This window comes from Dromaius novaehollandiae, chromosome 3 (genome assembly GCF_036370855.1).
Source record: "Dromaius novaehollandiae isolate bDroNov1 chromosome 3, bDroNov1.hap1, whole genome shotgun sequence".
NCBI classification, from domain to species: domain Eukaryota; kingdom Metazoa; phylum Chordata; class Aves; order Casuariiformes; family Dromaiidae; genus Dromaius; species Dromaius novaehollandiae.
In genome coordinates, this window is record NC_088100.1 from 48,813,144 (window position 1) to 48,827,826 (window position 14,683).

The window sequence follows — 14,683 nt, forward strand, 5'->3', positions numbered from 1 at the left end:
TCCACAGTGCTAAAGGAATTAGTGAAGATACTTTGAACTATTTTTATAATCCCATAGCCCTTAGCTTTAGAAGATTTTCACTGGAGTTTGAAAAGCTTACAACTATATCATATTAAAAAACAGCATTGCTCCTCTTTTAGTAAAACCCATCTTCTGCACAGAGCATGCGGTTTTGAGCAAAAATACCAATGGGTGAGTAAGACGTGGATGCAAGCCTTTGTTCTGCCAATCCTTGCTATACCTTATTATACTCCTCCCTGAATCAGCCTATGTGGAATTAGCCAGAGGCCTACTATTCAAACATATGCTTGGGCAATGAGAAGTCAGTAATGATTCTGTCCTTTTCTGTCTGACTTTGGTGATATGATTTATATAACAGTCCTGCTGGCTGTCATATCAGTTATCAGTTTTTCCAATCACTTCTATGGCTAGTTGTGTTTGCATCTTTATTCTCAACAGCTGCAGCTCTCTCAATATGTGAAGGCTTTTTCCTACAGATATTTACGGCAATTTCTCTGTATTCTCAGTTTCTAGCACGTGCACATTTGCAGCTGTGCAATGATAATCATTCCACAAATTCATTTACATTCATGACTTAAGGTCCTATAATTAATTATCCTTATACCCAGCAGAGGTCACAGTAAGGAAACCTGCAAGTTGAACAATGCTGAAATATTATTTTCTGTCCTGAGCAGCAACCAAAATATTTTAAATGAACAGTGAAACTAATTATTTTGTTGAATTTGTTGCAAATTTAGTATTTAAGATACACTGACATTTTCATTATTTTTCCCCATTTTGAGTCTTCATTAACTCTGTAAAAATTGCGTTCAGGCTGACACCTTTAGTCTTATGCTAGAATTGATTTTATTTTGAAGGACAAGCAAAATCTATTAACTCATTCCTGAGCAACTAATTTCCTTCTTGGAAATGTATTAAAACTGGGCTAATTTTAGTTGTTGGGAGAGAGGGGAGCATTCTGTCATTCAGAAAAGTTCAAATGAAGGCAAGCTCCTTTACTTTCTAAACCAAATAAATAAATGAATGAATTATATACACACACATCAGAAAATACTGGATCAATTTATCCTTACTTAGCACAATACTAACTGGAGATAGTTGATATGTTAAATGTTTCTCTGCTACTGGCTGCTGACGCTATACAAATGGACTTCTGTGGTATCCCAAGCTTTCTGTAAGGTATTGCTGCAGAAGTTAATGATGTCTGTGAATAAGCTAATGAAGTACTAATGGAAGGTTAAGAAGAGTTTTAGATAAACATCTAAATTATTTTCCAGCTTTATAGCAACATTTTGCAAGTTGCAAATTACTGTAGAAGAAATAAACTTCTACTTTTAAATTCAGCAGCATATGCAGATGTAAGCTTGTAATATTATTAAAAGATTCAAAAAGGTGCAGCAATTGCTATACTATTTGGACTAGAAACAATAGTATTTCATACTTTGAAATGTATTCTATTTTGCAGTGGTTTGTCTTTTGCTCCTACACCATAATAAAGAACATGATGTAACCATGGGGGGCACTTCTGGGCCCCCAGGAGCTGCCTTGACTAAATATATACAAAAAGCAAGTCTAGCTACATACATTCTGCTGCTCCAGCTGGACTCTGGTAGGTTTTAATTCACGGAAGGCAGGCAGCACCATTAGAGAGATTTACAAACTAAAGTACACTCCCTGGTTACTATTGTCAATGCCTTTAATTTTGTTTAGTGTACTAGGGTAGGATTTCTAAGAGTTTTAAAAATATTTAAGCTGATAAATGTGTGCATGTAAACAGAAACATATTAAAGAGAACTGTGATTGCAATGGTAAGAATTGGTACACTGGCTATTGATACGGTGTTTTGATACATTGACTATTGAAAAATGTAAAGCTCCGAAGAAAAATATAAGTCAATTTTGATACTAGCATTACTTCTTTTCTTAGCTACCTGTTGGGGAGACTGAATAATCTTCAGAATTATGTACTTAATATACAACCAGTGACATGAAGAAGACATACAGTAGCTATTTAAGTCAGGGGAGGATTTCAGTCTTTTGTAAGAATATAACCAGAAAACTGCATACAGAAAGCAACCACAAGATGTCAGCCTTAATTAATTACAGTAGATTATTCTGATTGGCTCCTTTCTGATAAGTAACTAGATACTGAAAACTGTATTTACCATGTTGAAAATTTTGTGGAGAAAGTAATCTAAGAATAATATCCCTAGTCATAAAGATGTGCAGAAAAACAATGATCAGCTCCAAATATAGTCCCTATAAACATTTGTTTCTACTAGAAAAACTCCAAAGATTTAACCCTTCTGCTTGATACTCACTGGGAGGACATATGAGGGATATATCATCCCACATTTACACTGTTTTCACACACTTTCCCCAAGCATCTGTTGTCAAAGCTGGGATACTAGACTAGGTGGGCTCGGGGCTTCTTCCTGTACAGTTATTTTTATTTTCTACATGTTCTTGACTATGCTCTCTTCCTACAGTTCTGAATGCTTTTGAGTGAATAAGAAAGTCCCAATTTCCAATTTCCAGTCCAGGTTTGGAGACACTGAAGTGACAGATATATTGATTGTTGTTCCTGCAATGGTTTGCAATCCATTCCCCCTTAGTTACCCATTCTAAAGCTGACTGAGGAGTTGTGCTCTCAGCTGCTTTTTATGATGCATGCTCAATTTGCCTCTAGCTACTCACAGTAACAATGTACTTGTCTTTGCTACCAGTTATTCACTCTAGCCAGGTTTACCATTAGCTATTTCCATCAGTCACAACCTCCTGTTGTTTTTTCTGCCAGTTGTTCATGCTGTGCTGATTTTCTCTCCTCTGCCAGCCAAACTGGTGACTGCTTCTGCATCTCTGCTCAACCTTTTCTTACAGTGGTCCATACAGTCTTTCAGATGTGCTTAAAAGGGTTCAAGTGATACCCAGGATCTGCACAGAATCCTTGCCACAATAGGCAAATTTCCCAGCATGATCTTACCCATGCTTTAATAAATAAAACAGACAAAACAGCAAAAGATGCTTTGACACAGATTTGCTTTTGATTCCTTCATTCTGAGATGACAAGCTGCAGCATTTGCTCCCTCAGCAGTCACAGATAGGTTGCCTATAACACAGTTAAAACTGTTACACATAAACTTTACTGAAATACCTGAGGCACCACAATACTTATCACTAAATAGAGCCCTGAGCTTTTAGTTCTTTCACAGGCTCTCTAGTAGCTGCAAGCAGGCAGTCCCCCTAGGTTCCCATCTTTACAGGCATCTCAGACAGGCTGGAGCCCTCCCATGCACCTCACACCATCAGCTTTATAAACCACTTAGCTAGACCCTGGATTTAGCTATTAAGTGAAAGCATTTTTACTAAAGTTACTTTAGCCTTAAAAATTAATTCACCTGCTGTGTCTTCAGGTTTCATAATGCATTGTTTGACAGCTGTCTGTCTCCCTTAGGACATCTGGTTTTGCATTCTAGAAAGAGCAAGCATGTTGATATGTAGATAAAAGGTACTGTGGGCCTCGGTTCTGGGCCTTCTAGTGGTACAAAGTCAATATAGAGCAGAGACACAGTTCTGCAAATGCCTAATACTACCCATTAAACAGGGACAGCCAAGATGTACTTGTACAGAGCAAGATGGGAAATGCACTGATGTGGAGCCTCAAAAAGTGTGAATCTGCATCTCTAGCTGAAATTCATGGAAAAAGTCTCCTGCAGTCTGGGATAAAGACTACTGCAAATACAGATTGTTTGTGTGTCTGATTGAAAAGTGACTCATATACTTCTGAGATTCTGTGCTTTGTAAAATGAACATGTTATGGTAGGATGTTCAAAATTTAGGAGGACAAATTTTGGGGGGTATTCAGGCCTCTTCCTGATAAGTCACTTGCTAGCACAGTATCCTTTACTTATGGTAATCCCTTGCAAATAATAAAAGTAAAAAGGTAAAGGATGAAAAGCTGTTGTTTCTTATTTCTCTCAGCTTCTGTCTTGTAATTTGTCTGGAAACTGTCTGGTCTTTCGTACAAGATCAGTTGCTTTTTGTGTACTTTCTTCTCTGAAAAGCAACTAGACATATTGACCACTACAGCAGTCACAAGGGGTATAGAATCACAGACTCAGGAGTTAAGATACATTGATTTAGTACTCATCAATTATTTTGTAATGAGTACCTCTGGAGAAATACAGGATGTCAGCAAGATAATGCAGTAGCAGAACCTACCTAAAAAAACCTGACACGGATACTTTCTACAGAAAATGCAATGATTCCAACATATAAAAGTCAAATTTTCAGACCAGTCAGTTAATTATATTAATTTTTTTTCAACATTTCTAAATATGTCCTATTAGCATTTGCCATTTAAAGAGCTTGTTTACATTGCAAAATTGTTTAGAGTGGTACCCTGCTCTTACACCAGAAACTTCTAGTGCACTTGGTTTCATGGGTAGCTTTACATCAGTCAGTACAGTCCTAGCTCAAGTTTCATTGAAGACAGCTAGTAGAGTTACTGTATTCCATTAAAGAGAGTTTTCTTTCCTTGCCTGATGCTTAACCAGCTTCTTAAATGTTATTCACTTGTTCACTTGCATGCGATTTCTAGTGTTTTAACATTTTTTGACAAAGTTATAGATCCTTGTCTCGTTCAACATTAGTTTTAACTATCAGCAATGATGATGAAAGAGGATATACAACCTTTCTCCCATTGTCAAGATGCTAATTCACAATCCATTTCCTGCTCTGCATTCCTAAGTTTACCCATCACATTGCTTACCTTCCTATTCTGCCACTTTATTTTCATCTTAAAAAACATGCCCTCCCACCACCACTATCCTCATCCTTCTCTACATCATTTTCCACTATCACTTTAAGTCTTCAGAATACACACTCAAACATAAAGATGGAAAAGAAACTAATCCAAGTCCAGTGTGACATGTACAATTACCAGTTTCCCATTGCAGATGCATTTTCTTTCTTTCACTGTGGTGTTTTACAGAGGACAAGATGTGGCTCAGCCAAGGGAACTGAGAGGATATGTGCTTTAAGATATAGATGCTTTTAACAGCTCATGGCACGGCCATAGAGGATAGGATTCCTGGTGTTTTCCTGGCTTCAGCTCCCAAAAATTTGGAAAATGCCTTTTCTTTTTTTTCCAGGCTTTTTTCTTTTGTTCTTCTGTACCACATTAAATCCATATTTGAATTTTGAGATTTTCAGACCTCTCAACATCTTCCTCATACTCTTTTTTGTCCCTGAATTTAGATATGTGACAAAGTGTCTGTAGCTCACTCCCTTCTTGAAATACTGGATCATGCAACAAGGAACACACTGAGATACAGAACTGTAGCTGGAGAGCCTGTTTTCCAGCATGTACTCCTGGTTGCTCCCCAGCCTTGTGGCCTCCATGGTCCTCCCTGGCAGATGCAGCTGTGAGGGGGCCTTTCAGTTGCACCTGGTGTATGGGATGCTGGAGCCAGAAAAAAGATGCAGGTGAGCTTGGGGATATGTCCTGAAGGCATATGATTGTTTGATACTATGGCTTGGGAACATGCGTTAGGGTAGGTTAAATGATTCTCGTTTTTAAAGGATTGTGTGACAGATCTAGATTTGGGAAGAAAGATCATTCCCTATTATTCTCTAAAGCACTTAGCAAACCCTAAGCACTAGAACATAAGTGATAACAAATAGCAACTTTATTATTACTTCTTATTATAATATTTATTCTTTATTATAATATCTATTATTATTCAGAGAGGTTTGTTGTTGGAAATATGCCATAGGATTTAACTTTGTAAATGAAGGCAACATTGTAAATGAAGAGTTAATCGTACAAAATATACTTATGGTTGGGACAAATAGCCATCTATAATACCCAGTCTTGTCACCCTTCCCTATATCATCATCTCATTAACTTCTTTGGAGGAGGGGGTATGGATGTGTAAAGAGATTAACCCATGGAAAATGAAGCTATGATAAAAGCCACTATGTTAAAGTGCCAGAAGAGGGTAGTCATAGCCAAACAGTGGCACATAGCCACAGACAGATTTGGCAAAGTTTTCTCATACATTTGTTATTTGTAACTTGAGTTACAGAACCAGGGAAAAGTGACACTCTCCAGCAAGCTGTTGCCTGTAGTATGCATAGGACACCATAGAGGGCACCTAGCAGTGAAGAATGATAGCATAATAAAATCTATAATGTTAGTAGCTTAATGGGACAAGAAGATGGGAATGCACAGGAAACAGCAGCAGAAAGCTAGAGGAAGATAAATGCTATGAAGGAGTTTAACTTATCACCTACCCTTATCTTCCAGGAACTTGAATGCCTTTCCCACAAACAAAGCATTACCAGCAGAGCCCCATGTTCAGGACCTGAGTCCTGGTAGTGTCGTAGGGCTGTAGGGTGCTGTGCAGGCCATCAGGACACTGTTCTGCAGCACTGACCCACTATTCCCGGACAGCCAGAGCTTAAGCCTTGAGTTTTGAAACTTTCATGTGCAGATGCAAGGAGGTTTAGAGCACTTTTCTTGAGGTCAAGAGCCATCTGAACTGTTACATAAAAATTGCTAAGACAACCTAGCACCCACAGACTCTTCTTAGCTTCTACTTCACTCCTACAATCCCCATGGCAAGTTTCACAACTGACATAACTGAAATAATGCCATGCTAGAGAAAGATATGCCAGATCTCATATTAACAATATATTGTATTATCTACACATAAAAATATAGAATATAACAAGCCACTGAGATGTTTTCAATTCTTGCAGTGACCTAATTTCTGAGTGCTCATAAAAGCAGACAACAGCTATTTTAATCTGAAACTTTTATTTTCATCCCATGCCTAAATGATTAATAAAGCCACAAAATTCTCATCTAAACACATTCATCTGCAAAGGTACATGCAGCTATATAAAGAGAAAGATACTATCTTTTCATCTCTATCCTTTAAGAAAATCCTCTTAATAAATAATTTTTGACAGTTTTCTACTTATAGCAAGGACACAAGCTAACAAGCAGAATAGTCTTCATTGTAAAGGCATCAGAATCTAGCCATAAAGGGATTAATATGTATCTATTTACTCATAAATTATGCCCCTATACAGACACTTAAATAGTGTTAGGGAGTATTTATCTCCATATAAGGCCAGATTTATGCATATGGGTATGTATGTTAAGGATTCTTCAATGCACTACTGAGCAAAATCTGGTTTCTAGATGTGCTGTTGAGCAGGACTGGTGTACTCCAACAGTTTAATGGCTGTATCTAATCCTGATTACTCCTAATCTTAAATCAGAGGAGAAAATCCTCCCCTCCCTCCTGCAATCACATGATCTTGATTCCAGGATTACCTTAAAAATACTTCATTGCTTATTAACATGAATCATTCTCCTTCTTTAAATATATATACTGTATAAATAAGGCTTATCTTTAATTTTCTCAGTTCCATGCACTGCTCTCTTATGCTAATGTCTTCTAGATCTTCTAGGTATGCTGTAAAAGAAAACATTTGGAATCATCTAATTTCTGAACATTTTTATCCTGCTCCAAATACAGAGCAAATATAAATGGAAGGAACATCATAGATTTCGGAGGAACTGCACCCACTTAGTGTATTGGTTTGCCAAGTTACCTGCTTCTGAGGTTCTGTCTATACTAGTAAATCAAGCAGTGCCTGGGACTGTTCCTGGGCACTGGAACTGAAGTGTCTGCATTGCTAAATTGCTGGAGCAGTCCCTGGAACAGTTTTGGCCCAGGCATATTTCTCCTAAGTAATCCCCAGGCATGGCTATGGAATTAGCCAAGGCCAGAGACTTCCAGCAGGGAGTTTGCATATTCCCACCCTCGTTTAGAAACAAAGGCTGACACAGGCTGGTTTGTGTCATTTTATCAGTACCAGTGAAATACTTTGTTAATTAATTGACTAGTTTAGAGACAGCAGGAACTATTCAGGTGCCTAAACATAGGTGTCTCATGCAATTGTACATACCTTAGGCATCTGAATGAGGCTGGCAAATATGGCACAAGACCTACAGGACACCTGCACCCATGCTGAGCCACAGATGGAGGCCAGGCAGGACTCCATAGAGTGGTTTGGATGGGACTAGGGGCCAATTTTCCTTGTTCCTGCTGACCATGGCTTGCACCCAACTGCCAGGCTTATTCCTGTAAGAGACAGCAGCTCCAGAGCCAGTTTCATTATGGATGAAATGTGAGTTCATTTCGTCTTGAAGAGCTAATGATGGCTCGTAACAAAAGTCCCATCACAGGTCTGGCAGAAAGAATACTAAGCCTCCCTCAAGGTGTGAGCTCCATGCAGACACCATCTCTTTGGAGGGCATGCACTTGTGATGTCCCTCAGCATTTGCATTGAAGAATGATCTATTTTCCATGGTAAATCAAAGGAGAACAATAAATAAATAGAAAATGTCACTGTACTACTGAATACTGTGGGCAGTTCTGCCTCCTTGCCCACCTCAGAAAGGATGTAAAATGGTGGCAGGGATGATCAAAGTTACGAAATCACTCCCATAGGAGGAGATCCTAAATACTTCACTTGGAAAAGACAGAGCTGGGAGTGAGGAGGAAGATATAACAGAACTCTTTAAAATCATGAATAGCACAGAGAAGGTGTACACAAAGTGATTATGGAACATCAAGAGAAATTACTAGGCAGCAAGTTCAACATGAACAAACAGAAGGATTATTTCACACAGCACATAGGAAGATGTAGAACTGACTGCCAAAGGACATTGTGGTAGCCCAAAGTATGGGTTCAAAAAGCAGCTAGAGAAATTCCTGGAAAAAAAGGTGATCAAAGGCTGTTAAACACAATGTTGTAGATACAACTCTGGCTCTAAAATGACAGTGGACAAAAGCAGGCGAATATACTGAGGGAAATATCACTGTATGTCTTTACATGCTTTTCCTAATCACCATGGTCATTGCGTGAGATTAGGATAGGGACCTTAAGGACCTTAAGTTTAAATCAGTAAGATCATTCTTATGTTCTGTTTTCCAGCAAAGTTAATGGCTGTCAGGCCATAATTTGCACTGTCCATAATATAATGACTTTTTGTTGACTTTTCCATAACTTTGGGGCTGTTCTAATGTGTGTTAACTAATGCAATTACAAATTAGAGTTTGTAATAGTAACACTATTTACATATTTGTTCCATGACACAAACAGTTGCTCCTTAAACATGGTTACACAAAAATGCATGTGTACAGTCTATAATGTAATCACCTTAGTACATGTTAATTAACTAGAGCTTAAAGAGAACTAAAAATTTAAGATGGTGTTATCCAGAAAAATCTTTGGTTGGGATCTTTGCCATATTTAAACTACTATATAAGTCTGAATGAGAATGGTAACATCCCATCAGACACTGGCATGACGGATATGCAAGATATGCAGTTGAATACAGTGCTAGGGAGAGAGTTAAAAGGATAGTGTAAAGCTTCCATGCCTGTTGTAAAAGGGATATATCATCATTACTCTAGCTCAGAGCTGGATTAACTTTGGATATACAAAAATAGCTTCAGTGGCTGTGTAAGGTAAGTTTTGACTTTGGAGATTAGTGTTTCACAGGAAGACAAAATATTCTAACAAAGTCTCTACACACAGCCACTTCTGAGGAAATAATAGTTCTGAAGCCAAGCCAAAAGATTTGATGAATCATCTGAGTAAAAACACTTGGAAAGCTTGACATTATGCAGCTCTGAACCCAATTTCTACTAAATTAGGCTCTTAAAAAGTGAGTTATAAAAGAATGAGCATCAAGGTAGCAAGTTCAGGGCAGAGTTACACACAGTTTATTTATTAAGTAATGACCATATATACTTTCCTGACAGACCAATAAGGTGAGTAGTGAGAACGTGTTTGCTGTATTTCTTTTCATATATTTATTATACATGTATTTTTGCCTTTTCATATTTTCCCTTCCTTCCTTCAAACCCTGGCAGAGCATATATGTTAGTGAACATCTGACAAGAAAAGCACTACACTGTCTAAAACTATACAAGTGCAAAGAGTTTTAAAGGAGGTTTTTTTCTCTGTAATCACTTAAGAGTTTGGCCAATGGGCTTGTGCAGGTCTGTGTTTTATAGGTATTTTACCCTCATAGTAGAACAGAAATTTTAAGTTTTTGAAGCTCTAAGAATATTGCCATGAGCACAACCTGAGACTTACTTAAGGGTCTACACTAGCTAGGCTTTATCAAGTCAACGGCCTTTTGAACAAATCTATGCAAACAATTACTGAATCCTCAGCCCATGGTGTAGTCTGGGATGCATGGATGGAGTTGTTATAATATGTATTAGTGGAATATATCTTGATGGAAGAAATAATCTCCAGGTTAAAGGGTAAGGAACATCTTAAACGTAGTCCTATGAGATCTTGGTTTCTAAATATGGCACTAAAATAATTTTCTAGAAAGTTATGCTGGGAATGAGTCCTGCAGTTTATTCCATTCCATTTGTATCTTAATATCTTTAATAAGCATATTAGGAAAATATACCATGTGCCAAATTACACGCAAGTGCCCCACAGGTATGGAGGGCAATGCAATTTACTATCGCTGAGGTATAAATGCTGGCTAATTTAGAGATGGGGGAAACAGTGGAAGTGGCAGAATTGCCTGAGAGGACAACTAACCTAAAGCCACAGGGAGCACTGAGGAAAGCATTTACTGTGTCTTGCAAACATATGTAGACATGCAAGCATATTTTCTTGTCGTCCTAAAGGCATTAAGGTTTCAGTTCCGTTGCATCACTCTAGAGCATATGCTGTTTTCCCCTCCCTTTATGTTCTACGGTGCATAAATCAGTAGCTGGCCCTAAATGCTTGTGTGTAAATGAGTCCATGCATGTGGTGGGCTCAACAGCACAAATGAATCTTCTCAAACGTGCGGTGAATGAAGAGCTCTCTGTGAACAAATTTCCATATCCCTTTTGTATCTCAAAGACCAAAATAAGAAGCCTTTCACTTGGTGGCATGTTGTAGATTTATAAGTTTTTTGAGGGGGGAGGAGGGTATCAAGGTGAGACACAGACTAGCTAAGGAAGAAAACTCATCCTATATTTAGTGTTTAAGTTATATGTTTCTCAACGCTTTCCCACTCAAGTCCAGACAATTGATAGGATTTAGTACAAACATAATAATACAGGTTAATTTTTTTTTTTTTTCCTCTTCTGGCTGATTTTTTATGGGCTTACTTTTCAGCCAGATCCACAAACATAAATTTCACTGTACAACTGCACAAACACTAATATAACACAGGGAATGATATAACTAGAAAACTTAGGAATTTTGCTGATGTGAATTTGAAAGCCATCTTCCACATCAGGTAAAAGAATTAGAATTACCAGTAAATTTCAGCAAACCTCCAACCTCCTCTTTTGAAGTCTAAAAAATCCTGAGGAGGGGTTTTCTGTTTGTTTTTGATGAAAGAGAGCTGATGGCCACCATCAGGCCAAAATGTAGGCAAAATCTGAGACTATAGGAGCAATTGCTGAAAGCAGTTTTACCATTATGGAACATATTATTGCTCACCAATTCCCTTCCTGTTGAAATTAACAATGTGGTGGTTGGAAGATCTAATTCCTGTAGTATTTTACTGGTAGGTGAAAAAGTTATCAGGGGACAGCAGAACAGAACATCCTTTAACACTCCCTTTGGAGAAAAAAATTTGTAGTTAGTACCAATCAGTGTCTCAATGGAAAGGTTTCCTTAGAAGAGAACAGTTGGCGGCATTTTCCGCTTTGGATCATCCTCTTCTCTGGAACTTTGTTCTATCTCTGTAGTTCTTTGACAGAGAAAGTTTTGTGTCCAGCCTTCACTTACTTCAACCAGAGCTTTGAATTATCCAAGAGAAGCACAGCTGTGGTGATGCTTCAAAGGTCAGAACATAGTCTTTAATGTAGGTCACATTTGATAGATGAACTCGTTCAAAAGCCAGTGGAACAATGGCAGTTTACTCCGTGAAAGTTTGCCTCTAAGTATTTTGGTGCCTTTCATACACATAGCAAATGGTCGTCCCAGGTTTCATTTACTTCCTGTTCTGTTTTTGGTTTTTTCTAAGGTTCCAAGAGGCAAGAGAGTGTGTCTGCCTGCTAGACCCCTCCTGGTTAGGTAAAGTTTTTTGGACCAAAATGAACAGACTAACAACCATTATGTATTTTGCACCTTGCTTGTATGATGGCCTGCCAATTTTTTCAAAGGATAGACAAATACTTGGCAAGTAAGGATAGGCAAAAGTCAGGAGAGAGTGTCAAATTTCATTTAGATTACATTTTTCATTTTTCATTTACATTATAAATTTTATTTACATTACATTTACATTACATTTTTCATGAACACAGAAAACTGTAAGTAGGAAAGGGGCAAAAGATTATTTAGTTTCTTCACAGTATATTGGAAAAAGCTTTTCATTTCTCTTGATGGTCTTGGAGTAGACATATTGGAAGGTTGAGACAATAGCAGCATTGTTGGATGGAGTCCCTGGAGGGAAGGGACAATTAGCTTTACACAAAATTTGGAGGATGTCAGGAGTGCCTTGGGGTGGGGGAGGAAGGAAGAATGAGAGAGCAGCTTCATTTCAAAGAGTTTGATTTCCTCCCAGTCTACTTTCTTCTGTGTCAACAGGGATTCAACAGGAGCATTCATGCAGGAGAGAGCAGGTGTCAGTCCTGCCCATGCTGGGAGAGGGCAGTACCGGCAGATCTCTCACTGCCATTCCACATACTGCTCCCCAGTGAACACAATTTGTGGCGATGAGTTCATTTGTCATTAAGATGTCAGTTCCTGTCTCAGGTCAGACTCTACATTGCCTATTTGTTAAAATTTTTTAAAAAAAAGACCTTTGTGATGCTTCACATGCTGCTCCTCACACTTAGTAGGAGCTCTCTGTAACTACACAAAGCTATTTCATTATCCTTTTTCAGATAGCTCCTTTAAACTTTTTCCATAACGCCTGCAGAAAATATGACAATGGTTAGATTACTGGTGTGCTGTGATCACTGTTATCACATTGTCTCCTGATACCCTCCTGTCAATCTTTGTTCATATATTGATATCGTAAACTCTTTACTGAAGAAACTATCTTTTCCTATTGTATTTGCATGAACCCTTACACAAATAGTCTTGACACTTAGATGTCAGAGAGAAAGAAAGCAAGAAAAAACGGAATTCAGCATGTCTCCCACATAATCTAATTCACCTGTTCTCTGCCTGCCCCACTCGCTTTCTAGCTTTTGGTCTCCTTGAATAGACAAAAGTAGTAGAAGACTGGAATGGCTCCAGTTCAGTTTTCATGAACAGAGCTTCAAATGTGATTCAGTGCAAGAGGATGCAGGCTCAGTTGAAAGTTACGTTTGTTTTTAACAACTTTTTTTTTTTGTGCGGACCCTAGGGATAATGAAGGGATAAAGCCTTTATCTTCTCCTTTCCTTATTTTTGCTATTTCCACCTTCATCGTTGGTTATTGGTTAGTTAAACAAAGAAAAGAAAAAAATGAGTCTTCTTTTTCGTCAGACTTTAGCTGTGCTAGCGTATCTGTTATTTAGATGCTCCCTGGTCTTGCACAGCACAATGGGATGGCTCTGCAGTGTTCTGAGACTTGTCTCCCCTTATTAAGTTTCCGTTCATGGTTGAACGGCAAAGGGATTTATAAGCAGAGTTAGATACACAGACTTAGGAAAGGCTATAATGAAGGGTAGGAAGTGTTCTATATATATCTGTTAAGGAGTTATAGAAAACTCCTCATTGTGGTTTCCATTTAGTTTTCTTTTGAGGGTTCCACTATTAACTGTTAAGTAGAATGCATAGCATGTCATCAAGTTAAAGTATGTGAATCCCAGTATTTGTCACCTTTATACTAAGAAAACTGCATGCTAGGGAGACATTTCTCAAGGCTGTCTTGACTTTTCCTCAGATTGGCAATTATTTTTTTTAGAACGGCAGTGGGAGTTGAGAGGCTAACAAACTTCACAAAAAATTCATTTTTCTAAAATCTTTTATTAAGGGATGTTTTCATTCTCAGGCTATAAAAATGAAACAGAGAGGGAATCAGTTTTCCGTGGGAGAGAGAATTTCTAACAGGCAAAATGGATACCCCAGATTCCATGTTCTATATTTAATATTGTCACTGATTCACTTAGCAATGCTGTACAAATTATTTACCCCTTTTATATCTTAATTTCTCTATCTCTAGAGTGAGGCTACTATTTTTAGAAGTGTCAAAAGCAGCTCACTAGGACACTGAGTGACAAGTAGCACTGCTACATAATGTAGCACGTATAATCAGGAGAAAACTGATCTTATCAAATTGTCATCATAGCAGTAATAAATAATAAAAAATAACTTTTTAAGCCATCAAAAGGATTATTATATGAATGAATGTTCATTGAAGGAATCTCGAACTGCTCTTATGAAGCACTCCAACGGAACACTTAATTGTGAAGAACAGAGTAGTGAATTTACTTACTTAAATTAGTATGTCTATGATGTTACACAATTTTACAACTTTGGAATTCTTTCCATTTTTTAAACTGGTATTTTTCTTTAAAATCTTCAGCTTTTCACTCCAAGTCTTTTGATATAGAATATATATTTCATTACTGTGATGTTCATTCCTGTTCACTCGAGAGATCTTGCATGTGATACGT